The following is a 19,098-nucleotide window of genomic DNA, read 5'->3' on the forward strand; positions in this document are numbered from 1 at the left end:
TCTTCTTCGCTGACCCTCTACTTTACCAAGCATGATGTCCTTCTCCAGGGACTGATCCCTCCTGATAACACGTCCAAAGTATGTGAGACATAGTCTCACCATCCTTGCTTCTAAGGAGCATTCTGGTCGTACTTCTTCCAAGACAGATTTGCTCATTTTTCTGGCAGTCCATGGTGTTATGGAACCCAGAAAGGTGGGCCCTTGTCTGGTACACTCAGACTTGCCAATTATCTGGACACTGGTCTTTGAGAAAGAGAAAGTAACTTTATCACAATGCGCAGAGCAAGAAGCTGGAAGGAAGTTCCTCAGATCCGGCTCCCTAAGCTATGGGGAAGCAGGGCTTATACGTCATTTGGGCAGCAAGATGGTGGCCACGAAGGTGTAGCTGGAGAGGGAAAATTCTAGAAGACGGCCAGGAAACAGGAGGTGACGTGGTTCTTGTCAGACCTCCTGCTTCAGAATAGGGTCCAGGTGATGATTTTCCTTCTGATTTGTTCCTTCTGTTAGTACATCCTCTGTTGAGGTCAGTTAGCAATCACAGCTAGCCCTTCTCTGCACATGGAGCAGACCAAATATGACTTGGGCTAGTTTAAGGACTAATGGAAATTTACTGACATTCATAGGGTCAGGTTACAATGGTATATTCAATATTCTTCTCCAACACCACAATTCAAAGGCATCAATTCTTCTTCAATCTTCCTTATTCGTTGTCCAGCTTTCACATGCGTATGAGGCAATTGAAAACACCATGGCTTGGGTCAGGCGCACCTTGGTCTTCAAGGTGACAACGCTGCTTTTCAACACTTTAAAGAGGTCTTTTGCAGCAGATTTGCCCAATGCAATGCGTCTGTTGATTTCTTGACTGCTGCTTCCATGGGTATTGACAGTGGATCCAAGTAAAATGAAATCCTTGACAACTTCAATCTTTTTTCTGTTTATCATGATGTTGCTTATTGGTCCAGTCATGAGGATTTTTGTCTTCTTTATGTTGAGGTGTAATCCATACTGAAGGCTATGGTCTTTGATCTTCATCAGTAAGTGCTTCAAGTCCTCTTCATTTTCAGCAAGCAAAGTTGTGTCATCTGCATAACACAGGTTGTTAACGAGTCTTCCTCCAATCCTGATGCCCCTTTCTTCTTCACATAGTCCAGTTTCTCCGATTTTTTGCCCAGCATACAGATTGAACAGGTATGCTGAAAGGATACACCCTTGGTGCACACCTTTCCTGACTTCAAACCACGCAGTATCCCCTTATTCTGTTTGAACGACTGCCTTTTGATCTATGTACAGGTTCCTCATGAGCACAATTAAGTGTTCTGGAATTCCCATTCTTCTCAATATTATCCATAATTTGTTTTGATCCACACAGTCGAATGCCTTTGCATAGTCAATAAAACACAGGTAAACATCCGTTTTACTCATCTAGCGCTGCTATAACAGAAATACCACAAGTGGATGGCTTTAACAAAGAAGTTTATTTTCTCAGAGTCCAGTAGGCTAGAAGTCTAAATTCAGGGCACCGGCTCCAGGGGAAGGCTTTCTCTCTCTGTCGGCTCTGGAGGAAGATCCTTGTGATGCATCAGTCTTCCCTTGGTCTGGAAGCATCTCAGCGCAGGAACCTCAGGTCCAAAGGACACGCTCTGCTCCCGGCACTGCTTTCTTCGTGGTATAAGGTCCCCATGTCTCTCTGCTCACTTCTCTCTTTTACACCTGAAAAGAGATTGGCTTAAGACACCATCTAATCTTATAGACCTCATCAATATAACTGTTGCTAATCCATGTTATTACATCATGGTGATAGAATTTACAACACATAGGGAAATCACATCAGATGATAAAATGGTAGACAATCATACAATACCGGGAATCATGACCTAGCCAAGTTAACAGATATTTTTGGGACACAATTCAACCCATGACAACATCTTTCTGGTATTCTCTGCTTTCATCCAGGATCCATCTGACATCAGCAATGATATCCCTTGTTCCCCACCCTCTTCTGAATCTGGCTTGAATTTCTGGCAGTTCCCTGTCAATATACTGCTGCAGCTGCACATGCATATGAGGTGAATGAAAACACCATGGCTTGGGTCAGGTGCACCTTAGTCCTTAAAGCATCTGTCAGTTTGTACTACTGTAGTGGCTTGCATGTTGCTGTGATACTGCAAGATTTTCCACTAATATTTCAAATACCAGTAGGGTCACCGTTGGTGGACAGATTTCAACTGAGCTTCCAGGCTAAGACAGACTAGGAAGAAGGATCTGGCAGTCTACTTCTGAAGAAATTGGCTAGCGAAAACCTTATGAATATAGCAGCAGAACATTGTTTGATATAGTGCCAGAAGATGAGCCCCTCAGGTTGGAAGGCACTCAAAAGACAACTAGGGAAGAGCTGCCTCCTCAAAGTAGAGTTGACCTTAACAACGTGGATGGAGTCAAGCTTTTGGGACCTTCATTTGCTGATGTGGTACAACTTAAAATGAGAAGAAACAGCTGTAGACATCCATAAATATTCAGAATGTGGAAAGTATGAAGTATGAATCTAGGAAAATTGGAAGTCATCAAAAATGAAATGGAATGCATAAACATCAATGTCCTAGGCATTAGTGAGCTGAAATGGACTAGTATTGGCTATTTTGAATCAGGCAACCACACGGTCTCATATGCCGGGAATGACAAACTGAAGAGGAATGGCGTCAAATTCATCGTCAAAAAAAAAAATCTGAATATCCAACAACGCTGTCAGTGATAGGATAATATCCATAGGCCTACAAGGAAGACCAGTTAATACAACTATTATTCAAATTTACGCACCAAGCACTAAGGCCAAAGATGACGAGATTGAAGATTTTTACCAACTTCTGCAGTCTGAAATTGATCAAACATGCAATCAAGATGCACTGATAATTACTGGGGATTGGAATTTGAAAGTTGGAATCAAAGAAGAAGGATTGGTAGTTGGAAAATATGGCCTTGGCGATAAAAACGATGCTGGAGATGGCATGATAGAATTTTGCAAGACCAACGACTTCTTCACTGCAAGTACCTTTTTTCAACAACATGAACGGTAACTATATACATGGATCTCACCAGATGGAGTACACAGGAATCAAATCGACTACATGTGTGGAAAGAGATGATGGAAAAGCTCAATAACATCAGTCAGAACAAGGCCAGGGGCTGACTGTGGAACAGAGAAGCAGAGTAGCTCTCCCTCTAGACATATCGTGGGTTCTCCAGATCTCCACTGGCTGCCCGCCATCATACTCCTTTGTATTACCCAGCTAATTCCTGGAGGCTTTGAGCATGCAGCCTCTGAGTTACAGTCATTAGACGCTGACACAGATACAGAACAAATCAGTAGGTGCCAACTCAGTGTTACCTCCCCAGTGCTTGCACATATGGTAGAGGACGTAACATGTGTCAAGTGCATAAATGACCAGCTACATAACAGACTACATGCAGTTCCAGTACTCTAATGCCAAGGCATGGAGATCAAGCAGTAATCACCGCTTAGGACCTCAGTCCCTTTCCCTTGGGAAATGTGGTCTTTCTATTTACATGGTACATCTAGTAAAGGTTTCTTCTGTTATTGATTTTATAATACTGACTGTTATGGATTGGATTGTATCCAATACGTATTGTAAATCCTAAACCCCTATACTTGTAGATGTAATCCCATTTGGGAATAGGACTTTGTTATGTTAATGAGACCATATCAGTGTAAGGTGCATTTTAAGCCAATCACCTTTGAGATATAAAAAGAGCAAATTAGGCCCAGAGACAGAAGGGATGAAACATGCCACATGAAGATTGCTAAGGAACTGAGGGGCAGAAGCTGAAAAGAAACAAGGACCTTCCTCCAAAGCTGACAGAGAGATAGTTTTCTCCTAGAGCCAGTGCCCTGAATTTGGATTTCTAGCCTCTTTAAAGCGTTAAAAAGCAAAGATGTCAGTTTAAGGAGTAAGGCGAGCCTGACCCAAGCCATGGTGTTTTCAATCACCTCATATGCATGCGAAAGCTGGACAATGAATAAGAAAGACCTGAGAAGAACTGATGCCTTTGAATTACGCTGTTGGCAAAGAATATCGAATACACAATGGACTGCCAGAAGAACAAATAAATCTGTCTTGGAAGAAGTACGGCCAGAGTGTTCCTTAGAAGAAAGGATGGCCAGACTTCATCTCACATACATTGGACATGTTATCAGAAGGGACCAGTCCCTAGAGAAGGACATTATGCTTGGTAATGTAGAGGGTCATCAAAAAAGAGGAAGACCCTCAATGAGATGGACTGAATAGTGGCTGCAACAATGGACTCAAGCATAATAACAGTTGTGAGGATGGCGCAGGACCAGACAGTGTTTTGTTCTGTTGTACATGGGGTCACTATGAGTTGGAACCAACTTGATGGCACCTAACAACAATAACAACAGCCTCCTAAACTATGAGAAGATAAATTTTTGTTCTTTAAAGCCACCCGCTTGTGGTATTTCTGTTATAGCAGCACTGAGAAAATAAGACACCAACTATACGCCACTGGCCACTGTATTATACTGACTAAATCCTTAGAGAGGAAGCTTGCAAAAATTCTCAAATAATGGACAAATTAGCTTTAGGTTTTTCATGAAATCTAAGTTTATTATTGGTTTTCTTAGATTTAAACATAAAACCAAAAAAAAAAAAAAAAAAAACCAAAAACTTGCCGTTGAGTCGATTCCAACTCACAGCAACCCTGTAGGCAGAGCAGAACTTCCCCATAGGGTTTCCAAGGAGCAGCTAGTGGATTCAGACTGCTGACCTTTTGGTTAGTAGCCAAACACTTAACTAGTATGCCAAGGCACCTGCCCATTCTATGTAGCCCTTTAAGAAATAAACACAAAAGATAGCACTTGTGATCTGCAGTTTCTCATTTAAAGTCGAAACTAAACACAGCTTTCATTCCGAGAGGCTGTGGCACAGCTGTCGGCGTGTTGGATGAAACGGGGGGATGAGACTCACTCATTGTACCGCCATGAAAACAGAGCCACTGTCTGACCTCAGCTGGCCTGCTTGCCAATCCACACTCCTCCTCTTAGGAAGACAGATACTGGGAGGATCAGTATTCAATTGCCTCAACGTTTTCCAAAAGAACTACTCTCAAAGAAGATGCAGAAAGCCAGTTAGATATGGACAAGCCTGGCCTAACCAATATATTTTTTTAAAAGTTAGCATTAACTGGTCAAGTAACAATTGCAGTCTAAGAGGTGCAGCATGTGGGGCTATAACTAGAGAAGAAAGATTGCACTCTTCAGGCACAGCATGTCTAGTCACAGAGGTCTGTTTTGGAACCAGCCAAATAAGCAGACCCAAGCCTGGGACACAGAGGGTCTCAGGGCATTAAACGGTGATGCCATTTCATATATACATGTTTAGATTGGTCTATGTATTTTATATTTTCCTATCACATCAGTATGGCTCTAGAAAACAGAAATGTCAAATCTCATTACACCAAATACTATTACACTAAAATATACAGGACAGTCTGTAAAATGTACATGCATTCTAATAACCAATGTTCTTATTTATAATATTACACTCTTATAATATTAGCACTCAATTGTTTGGATTCCTCAACTTCAACCCGGGCTCTGACATTTGCTAGCTAGTGCCTCAGTGATGTAAAATGGTGATGACAGTTCTGTATACCTCGTAGGACTGCTGTGAAGATAAAATGAGTTAGTGCAAGTAACACCCAGAGGGCTGTACCTGCCACCAAGTACAGGCTCCGTAAATTTAGCAAACGTGTTGATGAGCAGGTGAGAGAACATCTGGATAACTTCTGCCTCTGACCCACTGTATGCTTTCCTTGTATTTACAAGTCATTGGCTTTTTTGTTTCAATCTCCTGTCTCCAACTTCTTTGTTAGACTTTGCTTTTCCTGTCAACACTTACTCCAGGGCAGGGATGGTGAGATGCAGAGGGAGAGGCACATGGAAGAAAACTGCAAAGGAGACTCGCCAAACCCAATCACAGAGTGCTGGTCTATGTTTGTAAAAGTGTTAAAAGCACTCAGACTGGGTTTACTTTTATTAACGCCTTCTCCATAGTGCATATGCTCTGTATGTGCCAAGCATGTACCCACACGGGCCACAATGCCACCTTGACAGAAAATCTGGCCAACAGCAAGCACAATTAGCATCCAGCTTTTCAGATGAGGTCACCACTGTCTGACCCCAGGAGCCAAGGGCACGGCCAGAAAACACGAACGAAGCCAGATGGTGTGCTTTCTTTCCTTCAAGACGGGGGAACATGTACTCCGTTTCTGCAAGGAAAGAGAATCTCAGGACTTTATGTTTTGATTACACTAGTTCCCACCTCCTATAACTCCAAGTGTTTGTAGAACAGGGAAATGAGCTCGGAGTCAAATGATAAAGTTGATATGATTCATGAATCTGTCAGGAGGAGAGAAACAGGAAGCAGAGGGGCTGGCGGTCTGGGGCTGTGACATCATCGCCTTGGCATCCTGTCCCGTCCTGGAAAAATGCAGCCCTCACTGCTGGAGGACTTTGAGAGACTCAGGAGACAGAAGCTATTTGGTTGCTTGGCACACTCGCGAGTACAATGAGCCTAATCTCGGAATCCTATCCACAAGAGCGAGTAAAGGGTGAAATGTCAGTATGCAGACTCAGTTGCCAAGAACCGCTAGAAGAAATGAAGGAAGAAACAAAACCCTTCAGTGAAAGCACCAGTGGAAAAACACTTCCTAAAAACAAACACCGAGAAGCACAATGCGCTTTTATTGTGCCGGGTTTTTTTAATTGGAAGGGAAAACAGTCCTTTGAAGGTTATACAGTTCCTCCTGAAGACAGGGCTACTCCAGGGTAACTGGGAATTTGGCTTTGTGGCCTGGGAACTAGCATCTCCTACACATATTTCTCAGCACGGAGGGAAGGCGCATATGTGTGGGCGTGTGTGGGTGTGGGAGGTTGTTGATGAGGGAAGGAAGGAGGAGGAAGACTGAGGGTGAGTGAGGCTTCACCTATGACCAGGAGGAGGTGGTATTTTTGTCTCCATTTTACCGAGAGGAACAAGGTTCAGAGAGGTGCAGAACTGGCCCAAAGTCAGACAACTAGGAAAAGTTGGAGTCAGAATTGAAGCTCAGATATAAGGGGACCCCTGAGATATGTGCTATGCACATAAATCTAGAAGATAGATGGAGAAAATCCTGCTTTTCTTTCTTCACAAAATCATGCCGTCCCGTAGTTCAGCGTCAGTAATAAACAGGCCTGGAACAGGGCCAGTGCAGCCATGGGGCTCGGCCTGCTGCCTGCTTTTGTAAACTCTCTTTTATTGGAACTCTTCTTGTTGACCCCTTTATGTCTTGACTGTGGTTGCTTCTACGTGACAATGGCAGAGCTAAGTAGTTGTGACAGAGGCGTTATAGCCCTTGAAGCTGAAAATATTACCATCTGGCCCTTTACAGAAAAAGTTTACTGATTCCTGGTCTAAAGCAGGAGAGCTGCCAAAAGATGAAGTTGCCCTGTCATCTCAGACCCCACCTTTTACTGAGGCCCAGAGCTCTCCACCCTCCCACGGTGTGGTTGCCTCACCGTCTCTCTCCTTGGCAGATCATAAGACTTGACTCAAATGCCATAACTTAGGGCAGTGGAAAAGACAGGCTGGCTAAATAATGCCTGGGGGCCACTGCTTCTGGTCTCAGCTTCCCACAGCCTCTGCCTGCCATGTAGGGCTGGCTTTGAATGAGGCCCTGAGCACCTCGTGACTCTCCCTCACATCTCCGTAAGTTCTGTGAGGGCCAAAAAAATAACACCCAAATCAGCTGCCATTGATCGCTTCCAACTCATGGCAACACTATGTGTGTCAGAGTAGAACTGTGCTCCATAGGGTTTTCAATGACTGATTTTTCAGAAGTAGACTGTCAGGCCTTTTTTCTGAGGCAACTCTTGGGGGAGTCGAACCTTCAAACTTTTCGTTAGCAGCTGAGCATGTTAACCATTTATACCACCTGGGAACTCCTCTGTGAGGGCAGGGACATGCAAATTCATTTCAGCATTCCTAGTACCTAGCTTAGAATAAATGCTCAGCCACTTTGATTTTAATTAATAAATATATGCATAAACAATGGATTAAACTTTTTGAATTGATGCGTGTGCCTTAAATCCACCCACTGAAACCCTTACCACATGCACTGCTCCCAGAACAACAGGGCCCAGACATGAGAGTTTCTGGGCAGCTTCACATTTGGCCTCACTTCTAGCCAATAGTCCTTTAATATTTATTCTACATTTATTTAGCGGGAAGGAGTATATTTTATTTTGGTAAAAACTGTAGATATGTATATATACGTATGTATGTGTATGTGTGTGTGTGTGTGTGTATATATATATATATATATGCCTTTCTTCCTATCAAGGGGTTTATTAGATGCACTGACTATAACATACCATCTAAACTTACAGTATTTGGAATTTTCTTTCATTTCAGTTTTTCTGTCACTTGTGACTGGATAACATTAGTCACACACACGAAGTGAAATAACATAAAGTCTTACTCAAAGCAATTTTTAACATCATTTTTTCTGGCTATCATTACCCTAAAACCATTTTCCATTTTTCTGGAGTTCATATGTCTTCAGTTTTCTTTTGTAGTTTTTGAACAGAACAACTTCTTAGATACATCTTAAAAGGTCTAGCATTTATGTAATAAAACAAACTGCTGACCCTAACATTCCTGCTCCATGCATGATTGGGTGTTAGAATCTCAGTTTGCTGATGGGGACCGATGACCACACCTTGCAATATTCACCTCGCATTACAGAGATACTCAACTAGGAAAGATGACCACATTCTAGCACATTCAAGGAGTATTGCTGAATTTTCCACTTGAGGGAACTGACTAATTTGGTGGGTAGAGGACCAATTTGTATTTTGCCATTTATCAAAAGAGTCACCCGAGGAAACGGGAGTTAGCCAGTGCCCTATTGGCAATGGGTTCCAGTAAGTGTGGAGCACCTCTTACAGACTGTGCCTGGGCACATTCCTGGGGGTCTTGCCTCTTCACTTCCTTCCGTCGCAATGGTAAAGCCAATTTACAGCTTTGTGGTGACAGAAGGCATGAAGTCATAATGATCACAACGACAGCTCCCCACATCCCTGAATGTGTACTCCAACAAGGCAGGGTGTGTGTCTGTCTGGTTCCTTCACTGCTGCCCTGCTGTTGTTGTTGTGAGGTGCCATGGAGTTGGTTCTGACTCATAGCAACCCTGTGTACAAAAGAACAAAATACTGCCTGGTCCTGCGCCATCCTCACAATATTTGTTATGCTCAAGCCCATTGTTGCAGCCACTGTGTCACTCCATCTCATTGAGGATCTTCCTCTTTTTCACTTACCCTTTACTTTACCAAGCATGATATCCTTCTCCGGGGACTGGTCCCTCCTGATAACATGTCCAAAGTACGCGATACGAAGTCTCTCCATTCTTGCTTTTAAGGAGCATTCTGCCTGTATTTCTTCCAAGACAGATTTGTTCATTCTTCTGGCAGCCCACGGTATACTCTTCACCAACACCATAATTAAAATGCATCAATTCTTCTTTGGTCTTCCTTATTCATTGTCCAGCTTTTGCATGCATGAGGCGATTGAAAACACCACGGCTTGGGTCACGTGCACCTTAGTCCTTAAAGTGACATCTTTATTTTTTTTTTAAAAACACTTTAAAGAGATCTTTTGCAGCAGATTTGCCCAGTGCAATGCATCTTTTGATTTCTTGACTGCTACTTCCATGGGTGTTGACTGCAGATCCAAGTAAAATGAAATCTTGACAACTTCAATCTTTTCTCCGTTTATCATGATGTTGCTTATTGGTCCATTTGTGAGGATTTTTGTTTTCTTTATGTTGAACTGTAATCCATACTGAAGGCTGTGGTCTTTGGTCTTCATCAGTAAGTACTTCAAGTCCTCTTCACTTTCAGAGAGCAAATTTTTGTTATCTGCATATCCAGGTTGTTCATGAGCCTTCCTCCAATCCTGATGCTGTGCTCTTCTTCATATAATCCAGCTTCTCGGATTATTTGCTCAGCATACAGATTGAATAAGTATGGTGAAAGGATACAGTCCTGACGTACACCTTTCCTGACTTTACACCACGCAGTATCCCCTTGTTCTGTTCAAATGACTGCCTCTTGGTCTAAGTCAAGGTCCCTCATGAGCACAATTGAGTGTTCTGGAATTCCCATTCTTCCCAATGTTATCCATAATTTGTTATGATCCACACAGTCGAATGCCTTTGCATAGTCAATGAGACACAGGTAAACCTCTTTCTGGTATTCTCTGTTTTCAGCCACGATCCATCTGACATCAGCAATAATATCCCTTGTTCCACATCTTCTTCTGAATCCAGCTTGAATTTCTAGCTGTTCCCTGTCGATGTACTGCTGCAACTGCTTTTGAATGATCTTCAGCAAAATTTTACTGTGTGTGATATTAATGATATTGTTAGATAATTTACACATTCCATTGGATCACCTTTTTTGGAATGGGTACAAATATGGATCTCTTCCAGTCAGTTGGCCAGGTAGTTATCTTCCAAATTTCTTGGCATAGACAAGTGAGTGCTTCTACTGCTGCATTCATTTGTTGAAACATCTCAATTGGTATTCCATCAATTCCTGGAGCCTTGTTTTTCACCAATACCTTCAGTGCAGCTTGGACTTCTTCCTTCAGTACCATCAGTTCTTGATCATATGCTATCTCCTGAAATGACTAAATGTCGAACAATTCTTTTTGTATAGTGACTCTGTGCATTCCTTCCATCTTCTTTTGATGCTTCCTGCATCATTTAATATTTTCTCCGTAGAATCCTTCCATATTGCAACTCAAAGCCTGAATTTTTTCTTCAGTTCTTTTGCTTGAAAAATACTGACAGTGTTCTTCCCTTTTGGTTTTCTATCTCCAGATTTTTGCATACTTCACTATAATACTCTCCTGTGTTTTCTCAAGCTGCCCTTTGAAATATTCTGTTCAGCTCTTTTACTTCCTCATTTCTTCCTTTTGCTTTAGCTACTCTACTTTCAAGATCAACTTTCAGAGTCTCTTCTGACATCCATTTTGGTCTTTTCTTTCTTTCCTATCTTTTTAATAACCTCTTGCTTTCTTCATGTATGATGTCATTCCACAACTTGTCTGGTATTTGGTCATTAGTCTTCAAAGGTTAAATCTATTCTTAAGATGGTCTCTAAATTCAGGTGGGATATACTCAAGGTCGTACTTTGGCTCTCGTGGGCTTGTTCTTTGGCAGAGGAAAGTCGGGTCAGGCTAAGCAACACACTGGAGCTCAGTCAATAGACAGTCAATAAATCTTTGTTGAATAAATGGATTTGCTGAACGCCAAGTTCTTTATGTGTTATTTTCTTTAACCCTCATGACATTATTGTGAGTGAAGCACTGTTATGTCCATTTAACGGGTGTGAAAACTGAGGTTCAGAGGTTAACTGACTTGCCCAAATCTAGGCAGCTGGTGAAAGGGTCAGCTGAACTGACCACAGAGTCAGTTCTATTAGGGAACCAGTAGTAGCATTCTGATCAGTAAGGCACAGATGTCACACCTCACAGTGCGCACTCACCATACAGTATGAATGGCCATGGGCTATAGGATAAAGGTGATTCATGCAGCAGCAGCAGTTTTATCTACCGTCAAATATAAACAGCGACCAGCCAGAACTTCTGGCATGCCACTGGCAGAGAGGGGTGGCTTCATTTTATTCTGTGAGGGCAGGTTTTGTTAGGTAGGGAGAATAAGCAGGCTGGGACTGCAGAAAGTAATCTACAAGATTTGTTAATACTTCTCCTAATTTGGTGGGTAAAATGCTTGTTTCTTGATAGAGGGGATCCTGGCTTGTGGCTCTGCGGGCAGACAGGGAGAACTGTGATGGCTCTCCTTGTCAGCCACAGATAGTTCTGTGTTTGTGTCTGTGTGTGTGCACGTGCATTTTCCATGTCACACAGCACACTTGTATTTCTGTCTGTGTGCATGTGCGTTTTCCATGTCGCACAGCACACTTGTATTTCTGTGTGCACGTGTTTTCCATGTCACACGGCATACTTGTATTTCTGTGTGTCTGTGTGCACGTGTTTTCCATGTCACACAGCACACTTGCATTTCTGTGTTTGTGTATGTGTATTTTTCATGTCACAAGCACACTTGAATTTCTGTGTCTCTGTGTGTGTACCTTTTCCATGTCACACAGCACACTTGTATTTGTGTCTATGTGTCAGCATTTGTTTTCCATGTCACACAGCTCACTTGTATTTCTGTGTGCGCACGTTTTCCATGTCACACAGCACTTGTATTTCTATATCTGTTTTCCATGTCACACAGCACACTTGTATTTCTGTGTCTATATGTGCGCATTTTCCATGTCACACAGCACACTTGTATTTCTGTGTGTGTATGTGCTCATTTTCCACGTCACATAGCACCCCTGTATTTCTGTGTGTCTCTGTGTGTGCATGTTTTCCATGTCACACAGAACACCTGTATTTCTGTGTTTGTGTGTGTGCATGTTTTCCACATCACACAGCACACCTGGTATTTGTGTGCATGTGTTTTCATGTCACACAGAAGACCTGTATTTCTGTGTGTGCATAGATCAGTGTGAAAGAACACATGCCAGACTTCTGCCAGCAGTCAGCAGCGGCTAGCTTGACACAGCAAACCTTAAAGCAGGACTCACTGGCCACTAGCCTCAGAATCACTGGAGTGGGCTGGGACTTGTTAAAAATGAAGATTCTCGGGCCAAATCCCAGACCTGGTAAATCAGACTCTCTGGAGGCAGGTCCTGGGAACACTGGTTTTTTAGCAAGGTCCCCCAAGTGGCTCTTACCATACTAAAAGATAAGGACCACTATTCATGGAATTGGGATGAGGGCTAGGAGCACAGAAAGAGGGATGTTCACTTTTTACTTCTAGACATATACAATATTTGCTACTTTTGTAGTTTTAAAAATATAGGTATGAGGCAAGAAGGAATTTACGGAGAGTAGAAAACAGACTAAAGCAGTTTAGGGAGGAAGAGTGTGGTGGGGCCTTAGGTATAGGAATCATATGCTCGAGACTTTTCCTGAGTAGTTACAGTTTAACATTTTCCAGATCATTGTCTTCTTAATCTACTTTTTCTGGCCATACTCCTTCCATTCCCCCTGTGCCAATGTGGATTTACCTTATCCATTGCCATCGAGTCTATTCCAACTTATAGCGACCATATAAGAGAGAGTAGAACTTCCCCATAGGGTTGCCAAGGCTGTAATCTTTATGGAAGCAGACTGCCACATCTTTCTCCCATGGAGTGGTTGGTGGGTTCAAACCCCCAACCTTTTGGTTAGCAACCTAGCGCTTAACCACCGCACCACCATGGCCCCGGAATTACCTTACCAAAAAGCAATTTGGCCTTTTGGTCCTGGTTCCTGAGCCCTGTCCAGGCTGATCTTTACACGGATTGGCTGGGGAGGGGGGCCCACCCTGTAGTTGACCTTTACCCAGATTGGCTGGGGGGCCCTGCCCAGCTTCCTTTACCCTATTGGTTGGGGCCTGCCTGATGACTGATAAAAATCCTGTAATGGGGAGGCTCAGATGGGGCCCCCTGATTGAGGACATCCAGGAGGGCAGCACCTCCTTTGGACATGGGGACCCTGCACTTTGACCCTCCCAGGTCGGGTAAACCTGTGACTGCCATGTAGGCCACGGCTGCAATGGTACCAGAAGAAGCGGAGATAAGGAGTGGACCTAGACAGTGGCAGCAGAGTGTAAAGGCTGAACCCCAGCCTAGAGAGCTGGGAGCCAAGTGAGGGCAGCAGTCAACAGCAGAGCCCACTGGGTGACATCATGGTATAGTTCCTAGTTGAAGGGTTTCTTGGTTGATGAGAGTGAGATCTGTTCCTGGGAGAGTAAGCTGGTCCTCTTAAGATGCTGAAGCCCTGGGGATTCCTACTGAACCTTGCCCTATGCATATCTTTGTTTCTGTTTATATCCTTCTCTGTTATTAAAGTTGTTACTGAAGATACAGTGCTTCTGTGAGTTCTCTGTGATTGTTGCAATGAATTATTGAACCCAATAGAGAAAGAGTGCCATGGCTGGTGTCAGAAATGGTAGAGAAGTTGGAGAATGGCTATATTTGACCTCCACCTCATAGGAACCAGCTTGGTGCTGATTCTTATCTTCAGAGTTATAGTCAGAGTTTTCCTTTCACCTCCTCCCCTTTCCTTCTCTCTCAAATATGGTCACCACTCCCAAGCAAACACCACAAGTAATAACCAACCTCCCCACCCCAACCTCCCCCTCCCCCCCCCAACCCCATCAAACCAGCAATCCCTATATGCTGGGTTCGTTTGTCTTGCTCAAGAGATAGATAATACATGTTTCATGAGCAGTAGAGCAAAGCAAAACCTCACAAGAACGGTTTACAAAGTTGCCTTTTTAACATAAACAAATAAACCCACCATCTTCCTCGCTTCCCCTTGATGTGGGGTTGATTTGACACACTCTGTTATATAATAAAGATTTTTTCTTAAATGAAGTTCTTTCACCTCTAAACAGAAAAAGTGCATTCTGAAGAGGACACTAAATTCTAAAACATTTAGTTTTTCACAGTTGGAGTCTTTAAAATGAAACCATTCAGATTCTGGCTTCCTGGCGGGGCAGAGCTAAGTCATACTAATACTAAACTGACCACAGATAAAGGGAAAGTTTCTACCATTTATCAGAAGGGATCTCTTCCGATCTGGGCATTCCTTACTGGCAAACATTAATCCTGGCTACCAATGCCTCTCAATTTCTCTGCAAGTGGTCATTCAGGTCTATTGATGCTCTGTTATGAATAAGAACTCCCAGACACGAGTCAGGCACTTGGCCCACATTACCTCTAACTGGCCAAAATGACCTTACAGTCGGCCTGATCATTCCACTTACAGATGAAGACGGTGTGGCTGAGAGGGACAGGTAACCTGACCATGTCACACAGCCAGGAAAGGCACATCTAGGCTTCACTCCAGCACCGCACTCTTTCCCCTGCAGCCTTTTGGATGTTTCCAACCAGGCTAAAGGGTGAGCTGACCTATTTTATCAGGTTGGGCAGATCTTGGGAGTGCTGTGAGTCAGGTGTGCAGTGGAGCCCCCTTTCCAGAGTGCCAGGACCAGTCTGCTCCGAGCAGTGGTGCTCACCTTTGGCTGCAGACTAGAATCAACAGGGACTATTAGAAATCCCCATGCCAGGAACACCCAGGCCAATTAAATCAAACGTCTGGGGGATGGGACCACAGCAGCAACACTTTTAAGCTTTTCAGCTGACTCTAACATGCAGCTGAGGATGAGAATCACACTTCCAAGCTGCTCTGTCAGCCTCACTACACCCTTTCAACTCAAAGTGTTAGCCAGGCAGGTCGACAGCACTGGCACATGGCCTGTTAGGAACATAGACTCTCAGGCCCCATCTAGACCTACTGAAGCAGAATCTGCATCCTCAAAAGATCCCTGGGTGATTCACTTGCATGTTAAAGTTCAAGAAGCAAGGCTTTAGAGCACTGCTTCTAATATGCAGTAAAGGTTGAGAATCGTGGTAGAGCCCTAAGCTTCCAGACCTGTGAGATGGTCATACCTTAAGCCTCATCAGCAATGCCTTGGTAAACTGAGGTAAGAGGTTGAAGGCACTGACCCCCTCTAAGGATCCTTGAATTTCTGGGGTCACCAGAGACAGAAACTGGGGGTCCTAAGTGAAATTATACATAGGCTAACAGCCCTAATACATTTCTTGGCATTTGTTGAAAATATATTACCTGTAATGTCAGCAGTTGTTTTCTTGAGTCTTAATTATCTATCGTCATGTAACAAAGCATCCCATAACTTAGTAGCTCAAAGTAACAACCAATTATTTGCTCACATTTCTACAGTTCAGCAATTTGGGCTGACATAAACTGGGAAGTTCTTCTGATGGTCTTGCCTGGTGTCACTCTTGCTGCTGCCACCATCGGATGATAGCCTAAGATGGCTCCATTCACGTGTCTGGGGTTACGCTGCTGGCAGGAAGCCCTGGCTCGCCTCCCTGTGGCCAAGCAAGCCAGTATTTCTTACACACCAGCAGCAACATTCCAAGACAGCAAGAGTGGAAGCTGCAAGATTTCTTAGAGCCTTGCTCAGAAGTTGCACAGCATTGTTTCCACCACATTCTGTTGGTCAAAGCAAGTCACGGGCCAGGCCAGAGTCAAGGGGTGGGGAAACAAACTCCATCTCTTGATGAGAGGAGCTGCAAAGAACTTGTGGCTATTTTTAATCCACCCCATTCCACCATTTGGCCATAATTATTTACATTATCCCCACATGTAAAATGACTCACCCATCCCAAGACCCCTTAAGGTCTCGTCCCACAACAACTCTAGGCTTAAAACCCACGATCTCATGTGCTCTATCAAGTCCAGATACACGTGAGGCCCCCTGAATGTGGCTACTGGGTGCGGTTTCTCTTGCTTTAGAGACTTGTGAGCTAAAAAGGCAAATTATCTGCCCCCACTACCCAACATATAATTGTGACATACGTCCACAATAATTGCAATGACCCATTGAAAAGGGGAGGAACAAGAGGCTCACAACAGTTACTGGCACATAGCTGGGCACATGTGGTCAGGTTATGTTCCTGATTAGGCCTAGTTCTGCTCCCTGTGCTCTTGGCTCGGCCCTCTGGGCTCTTGACTACTCTCTGAGAAATCCTTCCTTTTCCATAAGAAAGGCCCATGCTTGGAACTCAGTACCTGTCTAAGTCTGCTTGCTGCCATAGAAATTTGGGAGCCCAAAGATATCTTTTCAGTTTGAACTGGCTTGGTCCCTTTTGGTCTAAGCTGGTGGATTGTTTGCCAGGACAACTCTCTTAACAATGTTGTGGGTTTTCCATGAATCTGATAGTGACCCATTCCATGCTTCAAAAGCCAGCTCTCTAAATTCATACCGAGACAGGTATCTTTCTACTTGGTCATGTCAGGCAGCTGTGGGACAAATGTCCTTCTGTTCAGTTGAATTTTATTTTCCAGCTCAGCAAGTCCTGTGTCCTCTAAATTTCCTCTAAATTCTGTTTGCAAACCCAACAGTTTCTTCTTAGCTCACCCCACTTTTAGTATCTTATCATACTCTGCTAAAAACACTCCACTGACTCTAGTTAAGATCATCTTAGCCAGAGCTACAAGTTCATTAGAAATCTTTTCTATTTTCTAAGTTTCCACAGGTGATATATTTTTTCAATTGTTCCACCATTACATAACATGTGTTGTCTTTTTCCAACCTCAAATAAGAACCTCATTCCTCATTGTCCAGCCTCCATGAACACTCTATTCGCCATTTCTCCAACTTTTGTTAACAGCCTCCTCATTGTATTTTCAGCTTGCTTGGTCCCAAAGATGATACCATACGCTGCAGTTTTTTTGTTACACTGGTAAAATAATTCCTGTATCTCTTATCTATCATTACCGCATAACACACCATCCCAAAATTTAGTAGCATAAAACAACACTCATTTATTTTCTCAAGGTTCTGCTTTTTGGTCTGGGCTCAGCTGGGCAGTTCTTCTACTAGACCTGCTTGGGGTCACTCAGGTGGCTACAGTCATCTAATCATCTGGAGGGTCAATGGGGCTGTGTAATTTGGGTACACTCCCATGTCTGGGCTATGGGTTGGGGTGCCTTAGTGGTCCAGCAGCATACCCAGGTTCCTTATATTTGATAGGAACATTCCAGAACAGCACAAGTGGAAGCTACAAGGTCTTCTGAGGCCTTGTTTGGACGTTGTACAATGTCACTTCTACCATATTCTACTGGTCAAATCAAGTCACAGATTCAAGGAATGGAGAAATAATTTGTGACCATTTGTAATCTACCCACACCTTGGAAAAGGAATTATTACTTGATAAATATAATTTGAAAGACAAAAACTTTCAAATCTTAGGTTTACAAGTATAAATAATTTAAGCAGGTACTTGTTAATAAATACTGGAGACACAGATACTCAGGATTTGGGGACATGAGACCTCCCCTGAGAGGAGAGATGTGGAATTGAAAAGAAGATAAAAGTAGATTAATCCATACAACAGCTATAGCTATACCCAAAGTGATCTACAATGCAATCCCAATCAAAATTCCAACAGCATTTTTTACAGAAATAGAAAAACTAATCCTCAATTTTACATGGAAAGACAAGAGACCCTGAATAGCCAAAGCAATTTTGAAGATGAAGAACAAAATAGGAAGCCTCAAAATTCCTCACTTCAAAACTTTTACACAGCTACAGTAATCAAAATAGCCTGGTACTGGTTTAATGATTGACACACAGATCAATGGAATAGAATTGAATCCAGAAATAAATCCAAACATCTACGGTCAATTGATTTTTTTTTAATTATTCTTTTTTTTTTTTTTTTAATAATTGTACTTCAGGTGAAGGTTTAGAGAACAAATAGTTTCTCATGAAACAGTCAGTACGCACACTGTTTTATGACATTGGTTAACAATCCCACAACATGTCAACCCTCTCCCTTCTCGACCATTTTTTTTGGTGAAAACATACATAGCCAAAGATACACCATCCATTTCAAAAATTTCTACATGCACAGTTCAGTGACATCGATTACATTCTTCCAGTCGTACTGCTATTCTCACTTTAGATGAAGGTTTAAAATAGTTTCTCATTAAACAGTTAGTACACATGTTGCCCTATGACAATGGTTAACAACCCCACCATAGTCAACACTGTCCTTCCTCAACCTTGGGTTCCCTATCACCAGCTTTCCTGTCCCATTCTACCCTCTAGTCCTTGTCCATGGACTGCTGTGCCTCATTAGTCCCATTTTGTTATATGGGGCAGTCCAATCCCCGGCTGAACGGTGAACCTCGGAAGTGACTTCTCCACTGAGCTAAAAGGGATCTGGGGGTCATACTCTCGTGGTTTCTCCGGTCTCTTTCAGGCAAGTAAATCTGGTCTTTTTTGAGTGTGTTAGAATTTTGTTCTACATCCTTCTCCAGCTCTGTCCAGAACCCTCTGTTGTGATCCCAGTCAGAGCAGTCAGTG

This window comes from Trichechus manatus, unplaced genomic scaffold (assembly GCF_000243295.1).
Source record: "Trichechus manatus latirostris isolate Lorelei unplaced genomic scaffold, TriManLat1.0 scaffold00188, whole genome shotgun sequence".
Taxonomy (NCBI): Eukaryota; Metazoa; Chordata; class Mammalia; order Sirenia; family Trichechidae; genus Trichechus; species Trichechus manatus.